At 37.9% G+C, this 27,946-nt stretch overlaps 1 protein-coding gene and 1 long non-coding RNA gene across 6 annotated transcripts in view; both read left to right on the top strand.

Annotated features, from left to right (window-relative positions):
* NSD3 (nuclear receptor binding SET domain protein 3) overlaps nucleotides 1-27,946 on the top strand; it is a 121,425-nt gene that overhangs the window by 16,056 nt on the left and 77,423 nt on the right. The gene's annotated exons all lie outside the window — the stretch shown is intronic.
* Nucleotides 162-12,959, top strand: LOC145717902 (uncharacterized). Its single transcript, XR_014141409.1, has 2 exons — nucleotides 162-4,997; nucleotides 5,781-12,959. It is a non-coding gene; the product is annotated as an uncharacterized LOC145717902 (long non-coding RNA).

The raw sequence follows: 27,946 nt of genomic DNA, 5'->3' as shown, positions 1-27,946 counted from the left end.
ACTGCAGATTTTCTCCCCCCTCCCCACATATTTTTGTGAAAATTGTTCACAAAATCCAGTATGGCCCAGTGATTGTAGTTATCAGAAATTGAAAATCTTAAAAACAGTATTTTAGGGGTACCTGGGTGGCTCAGTCAGTTAAGTGTCTGCCTTCGGCTCAGGTCATGATCTCAGGGTCCTGGGATAGAGTCCCATGTAAGGGGGCACCCTGCTCAGCAGGGAGTCCGCTTCTCCCTCTCCCTCTGCCCCCCTCATCCCCCCACTTGTATGCGCTCACTCGAGAGCTCTCTCAAATAAGTAAATAAAATCTTTTAAAAAATGTATTTTAGTAATAAAAGGACCCATAACATTGTGTCATGTATGGGAATGGCTTTACTGCCCTTTCATTATTTGTATCACATCTATGACTAGAATGAAAGTAAACTCCCAAGCATAGAAAGCAGCAGTGACTGTGCCAACAAAATGGGAAGAAATAATTTCCTTTTCTTCTGCATGTGTTAAAGGTGGCAGCAACACCCTACTAGCAATTAAAAGCTAATGGCTTTTTCTGGCTGTCCAGGGATAAATTGTAGGTCACATTAGTATATTTATATCCATAAATAGGAGTATTTATGTTGTGATAGGTAAGAACTTTTTAAAGTGATATTTCTATTTCAAGTTCCCCAAATCTTAGTTTAACGAATCTATAGTAATTTCCCTCTCCCTTTTATATGCTTTATAGGGATGTTAGTGGAACTAAGGACAACAAAGTGAGTGTTTGGAAATGCTTTCAGTTTCCTGTTGCCTCTGTAACAAATGATGTCAAACCTAGTGGCTTAAACACAACAAAATTTAAAACAACAGATTTACTATCTCGCAGCTCTGGATGTCAGAAGTCTCACGGGGCTAAAATCAAGATATCGGTAGGGTTGCATTCCTTCTGGAGGCTCTAGGGAAGAATCTGTTTTCTTGCCTTTTTCAGCTTCTAGAGGCTGCCTGTATTCCTTGGGTTATGGTCCCCCTCCTCTGTTTTCAAAGCCAGAAATATAGTGTCTTCAGATCTCTGACTCTTCTCTCTCCCTTTTTCACTTATAAGGATCCTTGTGATTACATTGGCCCCACCTAGATAATCCAGGATATTCTCTCCGTTGTAAGATCCTTAATTACATCTGCAAAGTCCCCTTTACCACATAAGGTAACATATTTACAAGTTCTGGGGGTTAGGATGTGGGCATGTGGTAGGGGGGCATTATTCTATCACATTCTCTATGCAAGTTGAAGATATTGTCTTTGTTAACTATAGTAATAAGGGATATTTTCTGAGGCAGTAAACATTGCCTTTCTAAAGTAATACAGACATGACAGAAAAGTGGTTTAATGGTCAATGACAGTATAGCATGTGATTAACAGTGCAGGTTACAAGTAAGACTGTCTCAGTTTGACTCCTGGCTCTATCCCTGTGTGACCTTGGACAAGCCACCTAACCTGTTTTTCAATTTCCTCATCTGTAAAATGGAGATGCTAATATTCACTTTACAGAATTTTTCTGAGGGCTAAATGTCGTAATTCCTGTAAAGCACTTGGAACAAGACATAAGTGCTCAGTAAATGATACTGTTTTACTTAAAGCATCTTTAAATTATTCATTTGAAATTTCAAGGGATTCTTATATAGATAAAAATCTGGGTCTGTTGAGTTGCAGTTTTTTTGTTTAACATTTTGAATACTTACATCCAAATATTCCAAATATTTCATATTTGGGAAAATATCTGTGCCCATTAGTCATTAAAAAATTGGGTACAAGCTGAGTAAATACGAATATTTCCTTGGTTCATAATCAGTGAATTGTATTTTTTTCTTTTGAAAACATATTAAAATTTTTATATGCTCAGTATAGAATCTACAGAGAAGCAAAAGGTAAAGCAAAAAAAGAAAAGAACTCATCCATAGTTCCATTCAGAGATAGTAAGCATTTACATTTTAATGAACATCATTTTAGGGCAATGGTTCTCAACCTTGGGGCGATTTTGCCTTCCAAGGGGACATTTGGCAATGTCTGGAGACATTTTTGATTGTTAGTACTGGCAGGTGGTACTACTGTCATCTAGTGGGTAGAGGCCAGGATGCCCCTATACATCTTAAAATGGACATGACAGCCCCCCACAATAAATTATCTGGCCCAAAGTGTTAGTAGTGCTGAGGTTGGAAAACCCTATTTCAGAGTGTGATCTCATTGATAAATGTATTGCCTTCTTAGTCTAATTCTCAGTCATGTATTTAAATTTTGGATCACTTCTTGATCCGTGAGTTATGTAAAATCTAGATACAAAAGACCAGATTTGATTTGGTAAGTCATATTTGGCTCTTGAGAAATGTTAGTAATTTTAGAGGTTAGTGTAACACAGCAGTTTGATGAGGTTTCCAAAGGTTACATACTGAAATTACCTGCATAATTTTAGATTATGAAGTTGAAGTCATGTTTTTTGTTTTTTAAATATCTTATTTGACAGAAAGAGACAGCCAGAGAGGGAGCACAAGCAGGGGGAGTGGGAGAGGGAGAAGCAGGCTTCCCGAGGAGCAGGGAGCCCGACGCAGGGCTCAATCCCAGGACCGTTGGATTCTGACGTGAGCTGAAGGCAGACGCTTAACGACTGAGCCACCCAGGCACCCCAGAAGTTGAAGTCCTGTTACAGTAAACACTAATGCTGTGATTTGGGGCTATGCTTTTGACTGTATTTTGATAGCCAAATGTATTTTCTTCTGTCATTACTTGGTTGGTAATGAATATTTAGTAAAACCGCAGTTATAATTTCCTTTGGTCTTTTCTGCCATCTCTGTATTCATTTAGCAGCCTTTCTCATTCCCTTACTGTACCAGGGGATAGTGTACAGCAATGAACAAAACATAAAAGTACCTTTTCTAGAATTGAAGTACAGTTGCCCATTGAACACCATGGTTTGAACTGTGCAGGTTCACTTGCATACAGACTTTTTTTTTTAATAAATATAGTGCAGTACTGTAAACGTATTTTCTCTTCCTTGTGGTTTTCTTAATATTTTCTTTTCTCTTGCCTACTTTATTATAAGAATGCAGTATGTAATATGTGTAACATACAATGTATATATTAATTGACTATGTTATCAGTTAGGTCAACAGTAGGCTATTAGTAATTAAGTTTTTGGGGAGTCAGAAGTTATCTGCAGATTTTTGACTGCACTGGGTGCTAGCCCCTAACCTCCATGTTGTTGTTCAAGGGTCAACTTAGTTTGGTTTTGATGGTTGGTTGGTTTTTCCATGATTAAAGATGGCACTGTTACCCTTTGCATTGGAAATTAAAGATAAATAAGAATTTCAGATATCTGAACACATTTGTCAATTCTCTGGATGGTAAAGTTACTCAAAGACACCTCAAATATAGCTTGGCATTCTAATATAAATTGATTTTGTGTTTAGTGCAGGTTTTGTATTCATCTATAAATGATTTGAAAAAAGGAAAGTCATTTTATTAGAGTTCCAGATTCTTATCGTGTGTTATGCTCAATGATGATAATATTGTGACAGTTTCTCTTGATATCATTAGTAGTAATTGCAGGGCTGTTTTTTTGTTTTTTAAGATTTATTTTTTTAGAGAGAGAGCAAGCTGGGGGAGGGACAGAGGGAGACAGAGAGAGAGAGAATCTCAAGCAGACTACACAGTGAGCGTGGAGCTCCACACGGAGCTCAACCTCCCCGCCCTGAGATCATGACCTGAGTCAAAACCAAGAGTCGGTCGGACTCTCAATGGACTGAGCCACCCAGGTGTCCCATGACTGCAGTTTTTATACACTAAAGCAAAAGACAGAAGAGATTCATTTCATTATATATCATTATATATCTACTGTTTTGATAAATATGTTAATATTTTATATATGCCTATAGAATTATTAGAGTCATGGTAGTAAGCTTCATATTAAATGTGGTTATGTAAATGTTTAGTTCCCTGGGAGAAAAATCTCTTGTCTGTCAGTGACTATTTTGTGTGATGTGTTTATGCTCTCTATTTCCAGCACTTAATATTAAGTATCTTCTACTCTGGGGGTGCCTGGGTGGCTCAGTCAAACATCCAGCTCTTGGTTTTGGCTCAGGTTATGATCTCGGAGTCATGGGATTGAGCCCCGCATCAGGCTCCGTGCTCAGCATGGAGTCTGCTTGTCCCTCTCCTTCTGTTCCTCCCCCTTCTCTCTCTCTCTCTCAAATAAATAGATAAAATCTTTTAAAAAAAAAATCTCCAATTTCTAATGAAGAGATTACTTGATAAAATATAATAAGCTTACATAATAACTTTTGGAAAAAGTTTAAAAATAATTGGGGCAAATTTTTTTTGTTGTGTTTTCCTCACAGTACCTGATTACCTACTGCTAGTTTGGTTTTGTGTTGGACATATAATCACAGTGCAGATACTTTTTAGCTTTATTCATGACCTTTCTTAAGAATGTATAAAACAAATCTGTACAGTCAGTTCTAAGTGCATGCTGCTAACAAATAGCCTGTGGCATCTCAGTAAAACTAGTTAATGGTTATAACTCATATTAAAATATTTACATTGTTAAGCCAATCCTATGGCCCCTTACTGTATGCTCCCTTTTGTTTACAATTGATTTGTTTATTGATAATGTGTCAGGCACAGTAGTTGGCCTGGGGATTCAGAGATGAAGTAGTCCCACGTCCTTAACATAGACTTTCAGTCTTTTCATATTGTCTGGCATCTGAGTTGTGTTTATTTCCATGAATTTTATTTCCATGATAGTGTGCTTTCATTAAATGCTTATAATTTAGTTTTGCAACATATCAAGAAAGGCCCTTCTAATAGTCTAGATATTTGGAAGCCGTGATATTAAAAAGCCAAGAAAGTTATTTTTTCTTTCTTTTTTTTTTTTTTTTAGGTTTTATTTATTTATTTGAGAGAGGGAGAGAGAGAGAGTGAGCACACTCAGGCAGAGGGGCAGAGGAAGAGGGAGAAACAGACTCCCTGCTCAGCAGGTATCTCACTGTGGGGCTCGATCCCAGGACCCTGGAATCATGAGCTAAGCCAAAGGCAGATGCTTAACCGACTGAGCCATCCAGGTTCCCTGAAAAAAAAAAAAAAAATTTTTTTTAAAGTAAGTTCTGTGCCCAGTATTGGGTTTGAAATCAACCCCAAGATCAAGAGTCCCATGCTCCACCATCTGAGCCAGCCAGGTGCCCCAAGAAGCCAAGAAAGTTCCTAGCTGAAACCCTTTTAGGTAATGGTTAATGTAGGTTTTTGCACAGGCACTTTCCTCCCTTTCCACAGGTTAGGACTTTCTTGTTTTTCTAAGTCTGGAAATGTCTGAGGTCCCCAGTATCCTCTGTCAGTCCTCACATCCCACAGCTTCTTAACCCTTGATGTTTTCTTTTGCCATCCAGGCGTTTGTCCCTTTCTGTCATCAGGGACTCTGATTTGCTCATCTTTTATCTCTAGTACTCAAGACTAAACGTAATATGAGTACTTGATATGAAATGAATAAATGAATCTTAACTAGGAGCAATTTCTGAGCCTCATCTTTAGCACTTGCCCTTTACTGCTTTTCTCTTTCCAGTAATAATGTAACTGTACAATTGCAGGAGCCATGTCTGAATTTTCATCCCTATAACTTCAGTGCTTAGCCTAGTGTCTAGTAAACAGTAGATGCTCAGTAAATACTTGTGGGTTTGTTTTTGTTTTTGTTTGTTTTGTTAGTGAAGCCTGTGTAGGTTGGGGTGGGGACAGCCTGGCCGGAACTTTTGCTCTCCTTCCCACTGCAGTCGCACCAGAATGGAAGGAAGGAGGAGCTGGTATGAACCTTGGCCCAACATCGTCACAGCCCACAGAGGACAAGTAACAGACAGCAGCTGGTGTCCAGAGTTTCACAGATGTACGCACGCACGCAAGCACGCGCGCACTTCCTTTAGGTTAAGATAGGTCTTTACAATGTATTAAGTGCTGTGGTAAAGCATAGGCAGGATGCTATGCCAGCAGAAGAGGGTACTTGACCTGGCTTCAGAGTGTGTGTGATGTGTGAGAGGTGGTCCGGAAAAGCTTCTTGGAGTATTTTAACACATCTGAATAGAATCTTAAAGTATGAGTCGTCGATGAGAGAGGAGATGCTAGAATGGTGGAGGGCAAGGTGGGAAAGCTGCAGCAGCAGAAGAGGAGGCTGGGCAGTGGGCAAATCAAGAAAGGTCTTCTGCTTTTTGGATTTTATCCTAAGGCTTGGAGAGCCATAAGAGGTTATTACAGGGGTTTTTTGCTTTTGTTTTGAAGTACTATCAGTGCTATAGAGAGTAGATTGGAGGTGGACAGCTTGGAAGGCAGGAAGAACAATTTGGAAGTTGATGCTCTAATCCAGACGATAAATGATAAGGCAGAGACAGTGAACATAGCAAGAATTAGAATTGGAAGAAAGTTTGAGGGTAGAATCCAGCTTTGTTTTATGCATTGAGATTATCTTCTCCCAGTCTGGGGGCTTGTCTTTTCACTTGTGTTGTAACTTTGGCATACAGTTTTTTTTTTTTTAATTAAAATTGCTGATTTTATTAATCATTTTTATACTCTTTATGTATCATTTAAGAAGTCCTTCCACCGTAAGTTCATAAAGATCTCCTGTTCTTTGCTTTTGTTTTTTCATAAAAGTTTTTGAGTTTTACTTTTTATATTTGATCTTTAACCCACCTGGAGTTGGTATCCTATATGGTGAGGGTCTAATTTTTTTCCTACATGGATAAGCAGTTATCCATACCATTCTTTGAATCTTCTGTCTTTCCTCACCAGTTTGTAGTGCTGCTTCTGTTACATGCCAAATTCCCATATAGGCTTGGATCTCTGTCTAGGATCTTACTGTTTCATTGTCTGTCCCTTTGCCAGTACCTCACCTTTTAATTACTGTAGCTTAATAAGTGTAAAGCTTCCTATTTTAAGCACATTTAATGTGTGTACGAACCAGTCATTCTTTGAATGGATATTGTAGACTTTATTATTGGAAAACATACACAGATGCTTTCTTGATTGCTTTTAGAGCATTTTTTTTCAAGATATCATTCATATACCATACAGTTCTCCCTGTTAAAGTATAAAGTTCTGTGGTTTTTAGTATATCCACAAGGTTGTGTAGCCATTACCAGTAATTCCGGCACATTTTATCACCTCAGAAAAAGGTCCCATACCCATTAGCAGTCAGCCTCCGTTTCTCCCTCCTTCCAGTCCCTGGCAACCACTAATCTTCTGTCGCTATGAATTTGCCTATTCTGGACATTTCATACAAATGGAATCATACAGTATGTAGCCTTTCATGACGGCACTCTGTTTAAATTGAGTAAAATTGATAGATAGGCATTCTGTAGGAATAATACTGTCTAAGAAAGTAGGACAAAAATACTGTACCGTAGTGGGGAGAAAGAAGAGAAAATCTTATCAGTATTTATTTATTTTGTTTTTATTGTTTAAGCATTAAACTCTTATTTCTCCATTATTGAAGAATGTGGCTAGTGTTACGCTTTTGCTCAGTTGGTAATGAGTAAATGTCATGTAGCAAATTCTGCAAGGGTTTTGTTCTTCTGTTGATATATCTTGAGTTTATTTGATATGGAGCGAGACTACTTTGATTTGGCTATTGTCTGTAATTGTATAAAAATGACACAATTTGCTTTATATCTTTGTGGGTGAGTAAAATCATATGAAAATATAAAGGGAAGGGAATACATTCTTTCCTGAATTATTTTTTAACACAAGCAGATTTTCCAGTTTAACCCAGAAATTAGTCAGCAGCTGAGAGTTCTTTTTAAAAGGCTACCTCGGAAAGTACCTTTAAGTCAAGATACCCAGATAAGGTTTACTAATATGGAATATTTATTTAACATACTAAAATGTTGTAAGCCTTTTGTGTCATTTGGAGAATTGATGCTTTATTAGTATAATGACTGAAAAATAGTTCAGAAAAGATGTTTTCCCCTAAGTCATAGCATTAAAACTTCACAGAGTTAGCCTCAATCAGAATGGTGGTAAATGTCTTTAAATGCTTCAGAAGTTTGACCAGAAGTCTTCAAACCTCATAATTTTTTTTTTTTTTTAAGATTTTTATTTATTGACACAGAGAGAGACAGCCAGAGAGAGAACACAAGCAGGGGGAGCAGGAGATTGGGAAGCAGGCTTCTTGCAGAGCAGGGAGCCCGATGCGGGACTTGATCCCGGGACCCTGGGATCATGACCTGAGCCGAAGGCGGACGCTTAACCATCTGAGCCACCCAGGGGCCCCAAACCTCATAATTTTGATATCCTCAAATTTCATTAAAAATGTCATAGGGAAACTAAAAATTTGTGAAGTACCTGAAGAGTTAGTATCATTATATAATGGCCTCAAAGTCTCAGAAGTCCAAGCATTTGCATTACTGTGGGAATTTAACAAATTGTTCAAGAGAAAATGTCCAAATTTCAGTGGGAAATAATGTGCTGCTGTACCACTGTGGTTACAGCTGTGGTTGGCCGTGCCCACCAACTATTTAACACTTAGGCACTAGTAAAAGTACTTTATTTTGTTTGTGGATAAAAGAGTAAATCTTATAATCTGATACAGTTTTTGTTCCCTTAAAGGATAAGATCATCTAAAGACAAATGGAACAACCACTTCCATTTATAATTTTATTTGTATTTCCTTGCTAGAAATTTTCAAGCAGGATCCATTTTGTTTGAAAGATTGACATTGAGTTGTGTAGTCACTGTACCAGATTCGGTTATTGTTTTTTGTCTATAACAGAGCTAGATTAGATGCTATCAATTCTGGCTGCTTTTAGTGAATAATAGGTAAACATTGTTGTTCATTTCCTTTTTGGTGCTATAGAGGTGTGGTCAAGTTCTTAGAACCAAATGGTTGATTTTTTTTTTTTTCCCCATAACTTCCACCCTCACCCTTGACTTTTTTTTTTCAAGATTTTATTTATTTGAGAGAGACAGAGACAGAGACAGCAAGAGAGAGCACAAGCGGGGAGGAGAGAGAGAAAAGCAGGCTCCCCACTGAGCAGGGAGCCTGATGTGGCTTGATCCCAGAGTCCTGGGATCATGACCTGAGCCGAAGGCAGACACTTAACTGACTGAGCCACCCAGGTGCCCGATTTTTTTTTTTTTTTTTGAAGTTGAAATGTAGGAAGGCTTGTGAAGGAAGAATATTGATTTTTAGTGTAATTTGCATTGTATTCGTACTTAATAGTAGCAGTTTGTGTTTGCTGATTTTTAAAGGTGTGTGTTTGGGTTCCTTAAAAATATTTATCTCGCACTTCCAAAAAGGTCGTATGGCTTATAGTTTTTTTGTTTGTTTGTTTGTTTTGTTTTTCTTTAATTTATTTGAGAGATCCTGAGAGAGAGAGAGAGAGCGCATGAGCTAGGGGAGAGGCAGAGGGAGAAGGAGAAGCAGACTCATGCTTCTCTCAGGGCTCACTCGGGCTCAGTCCCAGGACCCTGAGATCATGACCTGAGCCGAAGGCAGAGGCTTAATCCACTGGGCCACCCAGGTGCCCCCGAATAACTTATAGTTTTAAAATAGACATAATAAAGCAAAAGAACATACCTCTGTTGTTTTTAACAGTACACCTTTGTTATTACATTACTAACAATTAAATAATTTTTAAATTATAAAAAAATGGGCAGTGCAGAATTTAACTTATAGTCAAAGGATCACTCTGATCATATCATTAAATTAAATTCTGAATAGAACACAGCACCAAAAAGAATGGCATCTCTTTTAAAACCCCGGCATTAATGGATTTGGGCACTTTTCTTATATATTAAGCATGTTTTTCAAGTTTTTACCTTAAAGAGTATCAGGTTTCATCCATGCAAACCTATGTACTGAAAATAATGGACCATATTTTTAAAAAATTAACTCCCCTCTTTCATTTTCTTTTTTGGTATGAATTTGGGGGTAAAAAGAGTAATGAAAATCTCCCTTGATGCTGTCATCCGGAAATCTTCATATTCTGTCGTTAAGTATGAGTCATACTTGAAAAGTTTTTTTTGGGGGGGAGGGTATGTGTATATGTATTAAATTGATTTCAGATACAGGGTCTGATTGTCAAACATGAGTGATTATTCAGTTAGAAATCAGTATATGAATATAATTGGTAGCTTTCTCTTGTTTCACCTCAAAGAGTGTATACTTAAGCTTGCCTTTATGTACTACATTTCAAGTTTTTGCTCTAAGACAAAATTACTCTCTAATTTTTTAACATTATGTGTTTTAAAAATTTTTTTTCTTAATAATGTTTTGCTGCAGAAATCACCAAGCAGTAAAAATGCCAGGTTTTCAAGAACCAGCATAGCTGGTTCATTACTGTAGATAGACTGTGCACTCCATTCCTGTTACTATAGAAACACATATAAACTGTGGCTTTATCGTAAACCTTGAGAAATGTTACTTGCAGCACTTCACATAAAAAAATATCTGGATCCCTTGTTTACCTGGGGTAAAGGAAGATGATCCTCTTCCTCAATGTTGTGGAAATCACGTTCATTATATTCCACTATTTTTCTTTAGCCATAAAATTTCTAATGTTGATATATCAAGTAGGCTTTGTATTTTAGTATGGTTGATAATTACTGGAATAGGTTTGGAAAATTAAGGTTGATGTTCATGCTGATTCAATGAACTATGTGAAAATTGTTTTTTGAGAGCTTCTGCATTCTGATTTTCAGACATACAGTTTTAATAACTCTAGGGTTTTAAGTGGATATGTTTATTTGAAGTTTTTAATATCTTTTGGTCTTTTGTTGGGTTAATAGACTCTGGAAATTCATTTTATTTCATGCCAGTCCCTTGGGGCTTTAAGCCTCGCAGGGAAGGTTAGCCCAGAACTGATAATCTACGTAGTGGCTAGGGAAGCACTTATCAGTCAAATTTTGCCAAGGATATTACCTGAGTAGACTATAACTGCGTTTATATTCTCTTGTATTCTGCATGGAAAGATCCTCAACTGTTTAAAGAGTTTCATTTATATGTAATAACTCCCTTAAGTTTACACATTTCAGTTTAAAAGACTCATTAAGCCCCACCTCTTAGCCTTCACTTTGGGGAGCATATGGATGAATAAAATTACTTCCTACTCTTAAGAAAATCACATAAACAGATTGTTTCCAGATTAATTCTAAGAGGTATGCATAGTGTATCTTAAGAACATAGAGGAAAGTTACTCAGACTAGCCTAGAGCTTAAGTGACTACTTCTTGAAAATGACTTTCTGAGCTCAGAAGATGGTTAAAAATCAAGCAAAAAAGGGTATAAAAGGGCATATTAGGTATTGGAAATCACATTGGTAAAGGCACAGTGGTATGAAATCAGAGTGTATACACTAATTCCCAGTGGTTTAACATTACTAGCATACAAAAATAACTGGAGGTTGGAGACCTAGGTAGAGACCTTGCTTCAAGGGCTTTGAGTGCTCTGTTGGCCATAGTGCTTGGACTTCTAGGAATCATTGAAGGATTTTAATCAGGTCAGTGATATGCTTAAGATTTACAAATTAAGTGACCTAGGAATGTATTTAAGGGGTAGTTGGGTCTGAAAACAGATAGGCAATTTATATGACATCTTAGAACCACTTTTTTTTTTTTTAAGATTTTATTTATTTATTTGACAGAGAGCAAAAGCAGGGGGAGCAGCAGAGGGAGAGGGAGGAGCAAGCTCCCCGCTGAGCTGGGGCTCCATCCCAGGACCCAGGGATCATGACCTGAGCCAAAGGCAGACGCTTAACTGACTGAGCCACCCAGGCGCCCCTTAGAACCACTTTTGATTCCAAAAAGCTTTAATAATGAAATCACCATGAGGAATTTTGACATAAAATATAGTTGACCTTTGAATAATATGGCTTTGAACTGCATGGCTCTTAACAAGTAAATAAATTTCTCAGAATCCTTAAGTGTATAAAGTAAGTAGCAACAACAACAACAAAAATACATCTGCATGGCTCCACTTATATGTGGATTTTTCTTGATAAATACAGTACGATACTGTATATTTTTTCATGATTTTCTTAACATCTTTTATTTAGTTTTCTTTATTGTAAAAAGGAACTTAAACTGTACATTAAACGCATCATGACAGACCAAATAAATCTTTGGCTTTTTACATTTAACACATCATGAATACTTAATTGATGTTCCTAGCTCAGCCTGTTCATCTGAAACACATGGCACACTTTTTTTTTCAGAGTCTAAGTGTCTAAGATTTGACTTAGGAGTCTATAAACTTCCTATTATCATTCCCCTCCTGAATATGTTGGTAAATAAATACATAAGAGCTCTAAAGCTGGGCGCCTGGGTGGCTCAGTCGTTAAGCGTCTGCCTTCGGCTCAGGTCATGATCCCAGGGTCCTGGGATCGAGTCCCACATCGGGCTCCCTGCTCCGCGGGAAGCCTGCTTCTCCCTCTCCCACTGCCCCTGCTTGTGTTCCTGCTCTCGCTATGTCTCTCTCTGTCAAATAAATAAATAAAAAATCTTAAAAAAAAAAAAAGAGCTCTAAAGCTTCAGTTGACAAATTTCAAATGCTTTTCCCTTTAAAACTGTCTGTGAGCAGCTTCAACAAAATTAAGAAAAAAAGGTATTCATTGACTGACTTATATCATCTTAAAAAAATTGGTCAGAGGAAGAATTTATCATAAATTGTTTGTCTGTGGTGGTTTCATTTACTTGGAAGTACATATTAGAGTGGGCGGAAGACTAGTACCATTATTCAGTCACCCACCAAACTGTTAACTCTGGGGAGTGGGATTGGGGAAATGTGAAGTGTAAGATGTGAGCATTTCTGTTGTTGTTGCTACTTACTTTATATACTTAGGGATTTTGAAAAATTAGTTTACTTGTTAAGAGCCATTGCTATGAAACAGAGGCTTGGATTTATAGGATGTCTGACTATGAGCAAGTTACTTAATCATGCTGGTCTTTGTGTTTCATTTGTAAAATAAGCATCGTATTTCCTCAGAGGTTTGTTATGAGGAATAAAAAAAATAAACGTGAAGCAGTTAGAATGGTTTGACATATAATAAGCTCTCAAATGTTAGCCATTATTACTATTATTTTAGTAATACAAAATAATTAAAACATACCATCTTTATCAGGGATTTATTAAGGACAAAGGTGTGAGAATTTTTGGTGGCCTCTACCAAAGGGTTTTAAAATTAGAGGGTGCGAAATGCCTAACTTCCAAGTCCTGCCTGTCTTTCATGGCCTAAATGCCTCCTTGCCTAGTTAACATTGTTCTTCTCAAATGTTGGTTATAATTGTGATGGTAACACAGTTTAATTCTTAGTCACCTTCTGATTCAGGTTCACATTATTTATTACTATTTTATGATTCTTGCCCATAAAATCTCATCTAGTACACTAAAGAGATTGTAAATGCCTTTAGGTTGGAGATCAGGTTTTTCACAAGTTCTGTGTACCCAACATCACATTGACTGATAATAATAGTCAACAAGTATTGAGCTCTAACTATACTCCAGGCACTGTCCAAAGTACTGCTCACAGATTATTAATTCTTAGAACAATTCTATACAAAGTAGACAATTATAAATACCCAGTTTCTGGGTAAGGAAACTGAGATTTAGGGAGATTAAGTTGCCAAAGTTACATAGCTAACAGCCTTAAATTTGGGTTTTGAACCTAGCAGTTTGATTCTGAGCCTTATTTTCAACCACAGTGCTCACTGGAGAGCCATCTAATTCTTTAAGGTCTTAACTATTTAGATCAATTAATTGGTGTGTCTGCTGTTTGGAACCTAGCTGTCAGACTCCAGTACACACAAAAATCACTATGTAGAGGAATTTAGTTATAGTCCTAAAATGTCTTTCTTTTAAAAATTACCAAAACTGCTTTCTTGATTGCATTATTATATCATTTGGAGGTATAATATGAAAAAGCGTGGCTCTATTCACGCTTCAACTTTCTAGAAAAGATAATAATGTGGGACATTTGGCTTAGTTGGTCAGAATTTGGTGTCAGGTTTTTTTGTTTTGTCTTTTTTTTTTTTTAAGATTTATTTATTTATTTGTCAGAGAGCGAGAGAGCACAAGCAGGGGGAGCGGCAGGCAGAGGGAGAAGCAGGCTCCTTTGCCTAGCAAGGAGCCTGATGCGGGATTCGATCCCAGGACCCCATGATCATGACCTGAGTCGAAGGCAGACGCCCAACCGACTGAGCCACCCAGGCATCCCTGTCTTGTTTTGTTTTTAAGTAATCTCTACGCCCAATGCAGGGCTTGAACTCACAACCTGTAGATCAAGAGTCACATAGTCTACCAGCTGAGCCAGCCAGGTGCCCTGGTGCCAAGTTTTAATGCAGGCTTTTACCACCTTAAGAAGCTGTAGCTTTTTCTTTTTAAAATTTCTTCCAAACCTTAGCCAAGTTATTCTGTTTTTTTCCCAACTTTTCACTTTTAAGATTTAAGGAAGTTAAAAGAATATTATAGTCAACACCTACATTAGCCAATGGTTAACATTTGCCTCTTTTATATGTCCTTTTTTAATCCCAAGACATTTGAAAGTTGTGATCCCATGGCACTTTAAATAGTTCAGCATGCCTCTTCTAAGAATAAGGACATTCTTTTATATAAACCGAACACTATTATTATACCCTTGAAAATTAATAGCTCCATTTTTTAATGGCCAGTCCATTAAAATTCTAAGTTTTCTCCAAAATACATTTTTTACCTGTGTGTGTGTATATGTTTAAATTTGTAATTTCATCAAAGTTCATGCGTTACATTGGTGGTTAAATGTTTTAAAATCTAGAAGAAACTGGGCGCCTGGGTGGCTCAGTTGGCTAAGTGTCTGTCTTTGGCTCAGGTCATGATCTCAGGGTCCTGGGACTGAGCCCCACATTGGGCTGTCTGCTCAGTGGGGAGTCTGCTTCTGCCTCTCACTCTCCGTCTGTGCTCTCCCTCTCTCTCTCAAATAAATAAATAAAATCTTTTTTAAAAATCTAGAGGAATCTTTCCGTCTTTTGTTTGTTTATAACATTAGCTTTTTTGAAGAGCCCAGGCCAGTTGTCTGATAGAATGTTCCACATTTTGTATTTGTCTGATTGTTTCCTCATTTTTCAGTTTAAAGCATTGGGAAGAATACTTAGGAGATGACGATGTGTTAATTAATCACATCATGAGGCCCATAATGCCAGGTTGTCCTGCTTTTGGTAATGCCATGTTTAATCACTTGTTTAAAATGGTGCCTGCCAGATCTATTGTATGTATTTCTGTTTGCAATTATACGTAATATGTGGAGTAACAAATATTTAAACTATCATTCACTTTTCCCATTTTTGCCTGGGAACCCTTAGTCTCTTCGCATTTTCTAGAATGTCAGAATAAAGGATGTTGTTTGTAAGATATGTGTTTTGCAAATATTTTCTCCCTGCCTATAATGTACCTTTTTGTTTTTTTGTCTCTCTATTTTTTTCATTTTTCTATTTTTAAGATTTTATTTATTTATTTGAGAGAGAGAGACAGATCATGAACAGGGGGAAGGAGGCAATGGGAGAGGGAGAAGCAGACTCCCTGCTGAGCAGGGAGCCCAGTGCGGGGCTGGATCACAGGACCCTGAGATCATGACCTGAGCTGAAGGCAGACGCTTAACCAACTGAGCCACCCAGGCACTCCTGTAATTTTTTTTTTAATTGAAGTATAGTTGACATAAAGTATTAGTTTCAGGTGTTCAACACAGTGATTCAACAATTATTTACATTACAAAATGCTCTTCAGCACGTAGAGTTACCATTTGTCACCATACAAATTTATTACAATATTATTGACTATATTTCCTATGTTGTACTTTTCATCCCCATGACTTACTTATTTTACGACTGGAATTTTGTACCTCTTAAACCTCTTCACCTATTTTGCCTATATTCCCACACCCTTTCTCTCTGGGAACCAGCAGTTTGTGTATTTATGAGCAATTTCTGGTTTTTTTTTTGGTTTGTTTTTGTTTGCTCATTTTTTGTGTTTTTTAGATAGCACATGTAAGTGAAATCATATAGTGTTTGTCTTTGACTTATTTCACCCTTAGATCGCCCCTCTAGATCTATCCAAATGGCAAGATTTCATTATTTTTTATGGCTAATATTCTGCTGTGTATATATGTCACATCTTTATTCATGTTATCAATGGACAGGTTACTTCCATATTCTGGTTATTGTAAATAATGCTGCAGTAAACATAGTGGTGCATATATCTTTTCAAATTAGTGTTTTTATTTTCTTTGGCCCAGAGTGGTGTTACTGGATTGTATTGTATTTCTGTTTTTAATTTTTTGAACCTCCTTACTGTTTTCCATAGTGATTGCACCAATTTACATTCTCACCAACAGTGCACAAGTATTTCCTTTGCTCTACATCATGGCTAATACTTCTTTCTTTCTTTTTAAGATTTTATTTATTTGAGAGAGAGCATGCGAGAGCATGAGAGTTGGGAGGGACAGAGAGAGAGGGAGAGGGAGAAGCAGAGTCCATGTGGAGCAGGGAGCCCGATGTGGGGCTCAAGTGCAGGACCCAGGGTCATGACCTGAGCTGAAATCAGATGCCTAACAGACTGAGCCACCCAGGCACCCCTACACTTATTATTTCTTATCTTTCCATTCTGACTTGTGTGAGGTGATATCTCATTGCATTTTCCTGATGATTAGAGTGATGTTGAACCTCTTTTCATGTGTCTCTTACCCGTCTGTATGTCTTCTTTGGAAAACTGTCAATTCAGGTCCTCCCACCCATTTAATCATTTATTTGGGGTTTTTTGGCATTGAGTTGTATGAGTTCTTTATATATTTTGGTATTAACCCATTATTAGATAATATCATTTGCAAATATCTTCTCCCACTCAGTAGGTTGCCTTTTTGTTGTGTTGATGGTTTCCTTTGCAGTGCAAAAGCTTTTTGGTTTAATGTAATTCCAATTATTTATTTTTGCTTTTGTTTCCCTTGCCTAGGAAACAGATCCAGAAAAATATTGCTAAGACTGATGTATAAGAATTTACTGACTATGTTGTCTTTTAGGAGTTTTACAGTTTTAGGTCTTAAATTTAAGTCTAATTCATTTTGAGTTTATTTTTTTGTATGGCATAAGAAAGTGATCCAGCTTCATTATTTTGTGTTAAGCTGTCCAGTTTTCCCAACATCATTTATTGAAATGACTGCCTTTTCTCTATTGTGTATTCTTGCCTCCTTTGTCATAGATTAATTGACCATATATGTGTGGGTTTATTTCTGGGCTCTTTATTCTGTTCCATTGATCTGTGCGTCTGTTTTTGTGCTGGTACCATACTGTTTTGATTACTGTATCTTTGTAGTATAGTTTGAAATCTTGGATTGTGATACCAAGGATTATGATATGATGATTGTGTTCTTTCTCAAGATTGTCTTTATTATGTTGAGGTATGTGCTCTTGATACCCACTTTGTTGAGAGTTTTTATCATGAATGAACGTCAAATTCTTTTCTGTGTCTATTGAGAAGTTCATATGATTTTTATCCTTCATTTCTTAATGTGGTGTATCATGTTGATTGATTTGCAGATATTGAACCATCCTTGCATCGCTAGAACAAATCCCACTTTATTGTGGTGAATGATCCTTTTTTTTTTTTTTTAAGATTTTATTTATTTGTCAGAGCATAAGCCGGGGGAGCAGCAGGCAGAGGGAGAAGCAGGCTCCTCGTTGAGCAAAGAGCCCAATGTGGGACTTGATCCTACAACCCTGGGATCATGACCTGAGCTAAAGGCAAATGCTTAACCAACTGAGCCACCCAGGCATACCATGAATGATCCTTTTAATGTATTGTTGAATTTGATTTGCTAACCTTTTGTTGAGGATTTTGCATCTGTGATCATCAGGGATATTGGTCTGTCATTTTCTTCTTCTTTTTCTTTTGTAGTGTCTTTGTCTAGTTTTGATCTCAGGATAATGCTGGCCTCATAGAATGAATTTGTAAGCATTTCTTCCTCTTCTATTTATTTTGGAATAGTTTGAGAAGGATAGGTATTAACTCAAATTTTTTAATGTTTGGTAGAATTCACCTGTGAAGCCATCTGGTCATGGACTTTTGTATGTTGGAAGTTTTTAGATTACCAGTTCAATTTCATTACTTATAATTGGTCTGTTCAGATTTTCTTTTCTTTCTGATTCAGTCTTGGAAGATTGTGTGTTCCTAGGAATTTATCCATTTCTCCTAGGTTATCCAACTTGTTGCCATATAATTTTTCTAGTAGTCTCTTATCCTTTATGTTTCTTTGGTGTTGGTTATAACTTTCCCTCTCTCATTTCTGATTTTTTTTTAAAGATTTTTTATTTATTTATTTGACAGAGAGAGACACAGTGAGAAAGGGAACACAAGCAGGGGGAGTGGGAGAGGGAGAAGCAGGCTTCCCGCTGAGCAGGGAGTCCGATGTGGGGCTCGATCCCAGGACCCTGGGACCACGACCTGAGCTGAAGGCAGACACTTAATGACTGAGCCACCCAGGCGCCCCCTCTCATTTCTGATTTTATTTATTTGAGTTCTCTCTCTTCTTATTGAGTCTGGCTAAAGGCTTATCAATCTTGATTATCTTTTCAGAGAAGCAGCTTTTAGTTTCATTGATCTTTTCTACTTTTTTTTTATTTCATTTATTTTTGTTCTGATCTTTATTGTTTCTTTTTTTCTACTGACTTTGGCTTTTTTTTTTTTTTTTCTTTTTCTAGTTCCATTAAGTGTAAGGTTAGATTATTTATTTGAGGTTTTTGTTTCTTCTAGTAAGCCTGTCTTGTTCTAAATTTCCCTCTTTTTGAACCATTGTATTTCCATTTTAATTTGTCTCCAGGTATTTTTTATTTCCTCTTTGATTTCTTTCTTGACCCATTGGTTGTTTAGTAGCATGTTGTTTAGCCTCTGTGTGTTTGTGGTTTTTCCAGTTGTTTTCTTGTAATTGATTTCTAGTTCTATACTGTTGTGGTCAGAAAAGATGTTTGATATAATTCCATTAATCTTAAATTTATTGAAACTGCTTTGTGACCTAACATGTCATCTGTCCTGGAGAATGTTCTGTGTATGCTTGAAAAGATGTGTATTCTGGCTTTTTTGGGTGGAATATTTCTGTATATATCTGTTAAGTCCATCTGGTTTATTGTGTCACTCAAAGCCACTGTTTCCTTATTGATTTTCTGTCTGGATGAACTAGCCATTGATGTAAGTGGGGGTGTTAAAGTCCCCTGCTATTATTGTGTTACTGTCAAATTTCTCCTTTTATGTCTGTTAATATTTGCTTTATATATTTAGGTGCTTTTATGTTTGGTACATTTAATTTTTACAATTGTTATATCCTCTTGTTGGATTGACACCTTTATCGTTATGTAATGCCATTCTTTGTCTCTTATTACAGTGTTTGTTTTAAGGTCTGTTTTGTCTGATAGAAGTATTACTACTCCAGCTTTTTCTTTTTTTCCATTTGCATGGAATATCTTTTTCCACTTCTTCACTTTCAGTCTGTATGTGTCTTTGGGTCTTAAGTGAGCCTCTTGTAGACAGCATATAGATAGGTCTTGTTTTTTACCCATTCAGTCACCCTATGTCTGTTGGAGCATTTAGTCCACTTACATTTAAAGTAATTATTGATAGGTATGTACTTCCATTTAGTTAATTGTTTTCCACTTGTTTTTGTAGTTCTCTGTTCCTTTCTCCTCTTGCTTTTTTCCCATGTGATTTGATGACCTTCTTTAGTGTTATGCTTGGAATTCTTTTTATTTTTTATGTATCTATTATAGACTTTTGGTATGTGGTTACCATGAGTTTCATAATTAACATTCTGTGTGTATGGTTGCTTAAGTTCAAACATATTCTAAGAGCACTCCATTTTTACTCCCTCTCTCCCATGTTGAATGTATATGACATCATATTTTACATCTTTTTATTTTGTGTATCCCTTAACTAATTTTTGTAGATGTAGTTGAGTTTACTACTTTTGTCTTTTAATCTGCATACTAGCTTTATAAGTGATTGATTTACTATGTCTACTTATGTATTGCTTTTACCAGTGAAGTTTTTTCCTTTCATTATTTTCTTCTCGTTATGCCTTTATTTTCTGCTTAAAGAAGTCCCTTTAACATCTCTTCCCCACCCCTACCCCCCTTTAACATTTCATGTAAGACCACTTTAGTGGTGATGAGCTCCTTTAACTTTTGTTTATCTCTGAAACTCTTTATCTCTTCTTCAATTCTGAATGATAACCTTTCTAGGGAGAGTGACTTATTTCATTATTGGATTATTGGATGTAGGTTTTTTTCCTTTCAGCACTTTAAATATATCATGCCACTTTCTTCTGGCCTGTAAGGTTTTTGCTGAAAAATCAGCTGATAGTGTTGTGTTTCCTTGTACATAACTATATGCTCTTCTCTTGCTGCTTTTAAGATTCTATTTTTGATTTTTGATATTTTAATAATAATGTGTCTTGGTGTGGATCTCTTTGGGTCCAGCTTGCTTCGGGCTCTCTCTGCTTCCTGGACCTGGATGTCTGTTTCCTTCTCCAGGTTAGGGAAGTTTTCAGCTATTATTTCTCAGATAAATTTTCTGCCCCTTTCTCTTCTTCTTCTTCTTAAGGGATCCCTATAATGTGAATGTTAGTATGCTTGATGTTGTTCTATTGGTCCCTTAACCTTCCTAATTTAAAAAAAAAAAAAATTATGTAAGTAATCTCTACACCCAACGTGGGGCTTGAACTTACAACCCCAAGATCAAGAGTCACACAGTCTTCCGACTGAGCTAGCCAGGTGCCCCATCTATCCTCATTTTTAAAAAATTCTTTTTTCTTTTCGCTGTTCAGTTTGGGTGCTGTCCACTACCCTGTCTTCCAGATCTCTGATCTGTTCTTCTGCTTCTTCTAATCTGCTGTTGATTCTCTCTGGGATTTTTCATTTCAATTATTGTATTCTTCAGATCTGATTGGTTCTTTTTTATATTTTCTGTCTCTTTGTTGAAGTTGTCATAGAGTTCATCCACTTTTCTCTCAAGTCTGGTTAGCATCTTCATGACCATTACTTTGAACTCTTTTTCAGATAGATTGCTTATCTGTATTTTGTTTAGTTTTTTCTAGGAGCCTTCGTTTTATTCTTCCATTTGGAATATATTCCTCTGTCTTCTTGTTTTATCTGACTCTCTGTGTTTGTTTCTATGTTTAAGGTAGGTCAGCTGTGTCTCCTGGTCTTAAAAGTAGTTGCCTTATCTGGAAGACGTTGTGTAGTGCAGTCCCCCTTGTCACCAGAACCCAGTGCTCCAGAGCTGTCCCCTGTGTGGGCTGCATGTGTCCTATTGTGACTGGGCCCTGATTGCTGGTGGGTGGGGCTATCCCTTAGCCCAGCTGTCAGCAGTAACCAGCCACATCTGTTATAGGTGCAGTGGTGGGCAGGGATGTCCCCCAGGCTTTCTGGCTGCAGTGTCGTCAGTCCCAGCACAACTGACTGAGAAGTTTAACTGTAGCTGCTGAGGGCATGTGATGGGTTAGGCTGGCCCCCTGCAAAGCTGGCTGAGAGGCCTGACCACAACTGCTGTGGGTATGATGCTGGTGGGCAAAGCTGGCTAACCCTCTTTCCTGGGGCAGAAGTCACTTTGAAGGGGCGCTTGTCCTGGACCAAGGCTGCCTGGTGGGAGGTAGTCATTTTGAGAGGTATTGCTCCTGATGGAGGTTGTCTGCTGTGTGTGGTGGGGTAGGAGCTGCTTTGGAGGGGCCCCTGCTGGGATGGGTGGGTTGGATGGGGCAGGTCCACAGGGGAACTGCAGAGCCGGCAAGTGGAGTGAGCTGGGTAGATGGAGAGTGTCAGGCCTGGCTTCTACAAGTGTCTAACCAGCAAGGCTGAAGGAGAGCAAGAAAATGACTCACCAGCAGTTGCAGTCCCATAGAAAGCCATTACAGATCCCTGCCCCTGCAGCATATGTCCTAAATCTTGATAAATCTCTTTCACTATAACCTAGGCAATTTTCAAACTGTTGCTTTTGTGCTGGGTCTCAGACCAAGTGACATAGTGCTGGCCCTTTAAGAGCAAAGTCTTGATTTTGCGTAGCCCTCTGGATCTCCCAGAGTTAAGGTCAGGATTTTCTAGCCAGACATTATGGGGTTTGTCTTCCTGGTGCAGGGGCTTGATCCCCTCCTCAAGGAGTGCCTCTGTGCCTGTGATATCCCTCCCTCTTGTAGGTCACTGCACGAGGGGTTTGGTTCCTGACCACATGTCTGCCCCTCCTGCCCTTCTCATTGTGGCCTTCTCTTTATGTCTTTAGCTGTGACCGATTTGTTCTGCTAGTCTTCAGCTTGTTTTCAGAGTGAGTTGCATGACATGTAGTTGTCATCCTGGTGTGTCTGTGGGAGAAGGAGAGCTCATGATCCTCCTACTCCCCTATCTTCCCCTGTTCTCATGGCTACCATTTTTAAATCACCTTTTTCTTTTTTTAACTCTGTCCTTTGAAAAGCAAAAGTTTTAAATTTTGAAGTCCATTTTGTCAGTCTTTTTCTTTCACAGTTCATGGTATTTGTTTAGGAAAATCCTTGCCTAATCCAGTGGTATATCTTGTCCCATGTTTTTATTCTAGAAGTTTTATCATTTTGACTTTAGTATTAGGTTTACGAACTAATTGTAGTTATTTTCAGGTATAATGTAAAGTAAGGGTTGAGGTTCAGTTTTTCCATACTGATATCCAGTCAGTTGTTCCAGCCCCATTTGTTGAGAAGATACTGTCTTCTCCCCTTGAATAACCTTGGCACCTTTGTGGTAGATCAGTTGACCATGTAACTATGGGTATGAATATTTTAAATACGTGTTTATTTATTATTTTTTATAATGAGCATAACACATTTTTACCAAACAAGGAATTAGTGGGTGAGTAAAGTTATACTGTAGGGTAATATCCCCAGAAATCTGGCAGGTAAATGGAGGTATACTAGTTATAAGCCCTCAGAGGAATAGGGACTATTTCTTTCATTTATCGATTGAATGATATTGAACAAGACATACATGGTCTCTACCCATGTCCGCCTTTTTAGAGCAGTAAGGGAGTAAGGGAGACAGACAATAAGAAGGTAAACACATGTTTGTATAACACATATTATGGCAAATGCTATAAAGGAGTAAAATACAGGACCTCAGTAGGCCTCTCGGAGGGATTATGTGTGTTCAGGTAGCTGGGGAACACGTGAGCATCCTGATAGCAAAGACGAAGTGGGCACATTTGAGAAACTGAAAGGAAACCCATGCGGCTGGAGTGCAGTGCTTGCAGCAGAGAGTGCTGGTAAATGACTTTGGAAATGTAAACTGGCGTCTGACCATGCAGGGGCTTGCTGGCCATGATAAATAGTCTCGATTTTATTTGAGTGCATTGGGAAGACCCTGAAGGTTTGTTCTTTTGTTTTTGCTTAAGACTGTGTAACTACTATCTAGATCAGTATGTTAAATATAACTAGCTGATAGAACCGGCAGCTCAGAAACCTCCCTTTTGGTCTTATCCAGTGTTTATAGCCCACCACCGCCGCGCCCCCCCCCCAGGTAAGCAAGTACTATTTTGACAGATGTCTCCATAGTTAGTCTATTTATTTATTTGAGAGAGAGAGCACTCACACGAGCAGGGGGAGGGGCAGAGGGAGAGAGTGAATCTCTAAGCAAACTCCGCGCTTAGCAGAGAGCCTGACATGCAGCTTGATCCCAGGACCCTGAGATCATGACCTGAGCCAAAGTCAGATGCTTAACTGACTGAGCGACCCAGGCACCCCTCCATAGAGTTAGTTTTAACTTTACCCTGTTTTTGAACCTTATGTAAATGAAATCACATTGTATACTATATAAGTGGAATCACTCTGTCTGGCCTCTCACTTAAAATGACATTGTGAGAGTCATCTGTGTTGTTGAGTATAGCAATAATTCCTTTTTCTTTTTTTTTTTCCCCTGTATCATAATATAGCTATATATATTAGAGTATATAGTCTATTTGTTACAATATAACAAAACTGTGGGAAACAACCTTCCCCTACGTTTATACTACTTTTTACTGAAGTGTTTTCTGAACAAGAACTAAATTCAGCATGCAATTGATCAGTAATGGCAAATGAACCTGCAAATAAAATTTAAAACAGATTAGATATAGATGTATAGATTATGGATATTTCAGAGCTGACCAGAAGAAGGTAAACACTGCATTGGAGTATAAAATATTTCTATTTTACATGAACTGTGTTTAAAATGAGTGAAAAAGTACAAACACAAAATATGGAAATTACAAAGGACAATGTATCAACTTATCATGAAACAGGTTGCAGGTATAGAGAATGAAATATTTTCCAAAGGTGATCCATCCACAAAACAATTACATTAAAATAATGTGCACTTTTAAACAGATGTCCCACTGCCACCACATATGAATAGCTTAAATAATCATTAAAAAAAACCCCAAAACCTCACTGCTTTCTCTGGAAAAGGAGAGTCACGCCATAAGCAGAAGGAATTTGAACAAGAATTCACAAAAGACTATCACTGCTATGAGTAAATGAGTGACTTGGAATGATCTCTATAATTGTGGTCACCATTACTGAAGAAATGGCACAGAGGATCTACAGGCCTGAAACATTTCTGTTTCAGCAGCAGCAGGGCCCAAGGCAGAATATGGGTTGGGTGGTGGCCGAGGGTGCAGTGCCCAGGGGCCCCTGCTCACCCGCAGGGTCTATAGGTGAATACAGTTTTCCAGTGAAAATGGACTAAAATCTGAGCCCTCCTCAAGCTCAAGAACCTTTCAGCCAAATGATCCAGCTGCCCCTTCCCTTTTCTTCTCCTCCCAGCTGAGTCCCAGAAAAGGATGGTGGAAAAATCTCAAAAATTGCTGCTCTAGGGCATCTATCTGTACTGACCTCCAGAAGGATTCAGACTTTCTGAATAGAAACTGGAGCCAAAAGTGTGTTCAGCTTCATTTTTCAAATTTATATTTAAATGAAAATTAAGTTTAAATGAGAATAGGCATGAGGGGGTACCCAAAAATCAGCTAAGGAGGGATTGAACTGCTTGGAACTTCTGCATCAGGAATCCCAAATCTAGAAGGAAGTAATATGCAGATAAAACATGGTCTCACCATGTTTCTCAGTCTCAAAAGATCCAGGAGCCCCCTCTTGTCCTGTGGATCTCCTATGGAAGAGAAATCCTAAGATACTTTTTTTTTTAAATTTTATTATGTTAGTCACCATACAATACATCATTAGTTTTTGATGTGGTGATCCATGATCCATTGTTTTCGTATAACACCCAGTGCTCCATGCAGTACATGCCCAATAATTCCTTTTTCTTGCTGTATTTTGAGGGGTAGTCAAATGATTGGGTTAGTTTTTAAAAGGGGACTGGCTGTTATATGGGAAAATAGATCATAGGCAGGAGAAGAAGCATGAAGACTGAGAAGGTAGCTATGGAATAGATTAAGTGAGGAGATTGGACTAGCATGAAGAAGAAAAGATATGGAATGAAATAGACAAATATGAGATGTATACTTTGGAGATAAAACTCCAAGAGTTTACTGATACATTGGGGAAGAGTAGGAGTGAGGGTAAGGGATGTATCAGGGTCTCAGATATCTGGCTTTGGCAACTGATAGATGGAGATTTCTTTTTTTTTCTCATAGGAAGGACTGGAGGAAGGACACATGGAAGTAGAATAAAAACTAAGTTCATTATTAGGTATTTTAAGATGCTTGTGAGATACAAGGGAAGCTGTCAGACATGCGTTTGGATTGTGGCTATGGAGCATATTGGAAAGAAGTGCAGAGTATGGATAATTTGCAGAAGAGGTGGCAGCTGCCGAGTAGAGTATTGTATTGAGTTAGAAGATCTGAGTTTCACCATTTTTTTCAACTTCTGTTGGCTATGTGATTAAGGGCAAATCACTTGATCTTTTTGAGGGCCATTTCTTCACATCTGTAAAATGGGAATAAAACTTTGCTTCATTGGATTAAACAAAGGGTAATATGTGAGCAAGGCCACACTTTATAGTTATTTGGGCCCGTGGATGCTCAGAAAAGTTTATTCATGCATATACAATTTGAGTTGAGTAGGAAAGTCAGATTATGGAAGACCTTGAAAGGCATGGAAGGGACTTGGTATAATATGGAGCTTTAGAGTTTCTTAGAATGGGAGTAGACTTATCAAAGTTCAGTTTAAGGACACATCTTCTAACTGCTATGCAGGAAGAAGTTAAAGATGAGAAATATCTAGAAAATCAGTTGTCGTAGTTCAGGATTAAGGTGCTGAGGGCTTGGCCTGACATGGATCAAAGAACAAATCAGAAAATTCAGTGGAAGAAACTCCAAGATTTGTTCAGTGCCTCATTTTGTGGCTTCATAGAGAGGGGAGAATCAGCCACCCACACGACTGAGGCTTCTAGCTTGGGAAGCTAGAAAAATAGTGGAAGCAATGACAAATCTGGGGTAGTCTGAAAGGAAAACTGAGCTAGGGCAAAGACAGTTCATTCAGTTTTGAACATATGACTCTTATAGTATGATTGTCTTTGGGTAGCTGGATATTCTGTGGCAGTTAGATATTGTGGTAAAGAGAGCAGGATCAGAAGGTAAGAGGTTGATTCTTTTTCATGTTAATCACTAATGAGCTTTTTGGTCTTGGAAAACTTAGCATCTCAAATATTAAATGTAGTCATCTGAAAAATGAAGCTAACACCTGTCCTGTCAGCCTTACAGGATTGTTTTGAGGATCAAATAAGAACGCATGTGAAAATACTTGCATGTAATTGTAAACTCCTATATAATTGTAAGATGTAATGTTATTTCCTTAGTTCAAACTAAAACGAAATATTTAGTTCTAGGGCTAGAGGAGAAAAGGGGGGAAGTACCAAACTTCTTAAAAGTTCATGTTTGGGGCGCCTGGGTGGCTCAGTTGGTTAAGCGACTGCCTTCGACTCAGGTCATGATCCTGGAGTCCCGGGATCGAGTCCCGCATCGGGCTCCCTGCTGAGCAGGGGGTCTGCTTCTCCCTCTGCCCTCTTCCCTCTCGTGCTCTCTGTCTCTCATTCTCTCTCTCTCAAATAAATAAATAAAATCTTTAAAAAAAAAAGTTCATGTTTGGAACTAAATCAGAAACATCAAAAACCTTAGTCTCTGAATACATATGCCTGAAAACCTCTGTAGACTATAATCTGGGAGACTAATCTGGAAGCTGATCTTGTATATGACAGTTATGAGAACCAAAAACACAGGTTGCATCTTGTCAAATGTCAGTATTTAACTTGTCTTCAAGTTGGAAGTTTGAAGAACTTTTGAATTCCACCTGTTTATTGGCCCCGTGTGTTTACAGAATTTTAGAACATACCATTCTTTGTAAGCTATACATTTTTGCCAAGGGTCAAATTAGGGTAATGTTTCAGTTCTTCAGCTATGCATAAAGAAGTGATTCCTAACATTTATCAGCATTACCAGTATGTTACGCTGGTTATTCGCATCATTGACTCTGAAACCAAACTGCCTCGATCAAATCCCAGCTCTGTCAATTAATGACTAGCCTTGTGCACCTGAGCAAGTCATTTAACCTCAGTGTGCCTCTATTTCCCAGTCTGTAATGAGAACTAAGGTTAACATCTACCTGAAGGTTGTTGGGAGGATTGAATGTACTGTATATAAAGCACTTAGAATGGTTCCTAGTACATACTAAGCGCTATTTAAGTGTTAGTGGCTGTTACTATAGAATAGTTAGTTGTCATTTTGGCAGTGATCGGGAATAAAGAGCATGAACAAAAGAATCACATCCTCTCAGAAGTTATGGCTGAGTGAAGTGGAAGTCGTAGCATGGTAAAAATCTTGGGGTGTAGAGTCAGACACACTTAGATACAAATAGTTATTCTGCCCCCTTTGCTTTATGGTTTAAAGCAAGGCATCTAACCTCTCTGAAGCTCAGTTTCTTTTCCCTATGAACCAGGAGTCA

The sequence above is a fragment of the Leptonychotes weddellii genome, chromosome 2 (assembly GCF_054177405.1).
Source record: "Leptonychotes weddellii isolate Sample4059 chromosome 2, ASM5417740v2, whole genome shotgun sequence".
Lineage (NCBI taxonomy): Eukaryota > Metazoa > Chordata > Mammalia > Carnivora > Phocidae > Leptonychotes > Leptonychotes weddellii.
This window is presented reverse-complemented; position numbering and strand designations above follow the sequence as displayed.